This window comes from Penaeus monodon, chromosome 27, assembly GCF_015228065.2.
Source record: "Penaeus monodon isolate SGIC_2016 chromosome 27, NSTDA_Pmon_1, whole genome shotgun sequence".
In the NCBI taxonomy this organism is placed as follows: domain Eukaryota; kingdom Metazoa; phylum Arthropoda; class Malacostraca; order Decapoda; family Penaeidae; genus Penaeus; species Penaeus monodon.
Genome location: NC_051412.1, coordinates 3,626,152 through 3,626,590, shown reverse-complemented (window position 1 = coordinate 3,626,590; position 439 = coordinate 3,626,152).

Here is a 439-nt window from a genome sequence, read left to right as displayed (position 1 = left end):
CGAAACATCCTTCATGTTCTATTAAATTCTCGCCCGTTAGAACTGCGGAAAGAGGGAGTGTGTCGCAAAACACGGTATGATATTCTAGAAAGGTTTTCACTCGTGCCTTTTTGAGGATGTCTTCGGAGTGTTGACTTCTCTCACCCTCGACTCTTCAAAGGCCGCGGTCTCTGTCTCCTCTCTAGACTCGACGGTTAGTATAAAAAGAGGGAGAAAAAATCTACTTTTTTCTCCTTTTTTTCATCTCGTCTTGGCGTGTTTAAATAAATGTGTGAGTGTATTTGCATATGTTTGTGCTTATCACCGTGTGAATTCTCGGGGAAATATAAAACGACAGTCAGACAAGATACAATTCCCCGCATCTAAAATTTCCCAAGGCGATTCGTGCTGCAAAGAGACACTAAGGAAAAATAAAAGCAAATTACAGATATATGCAGAC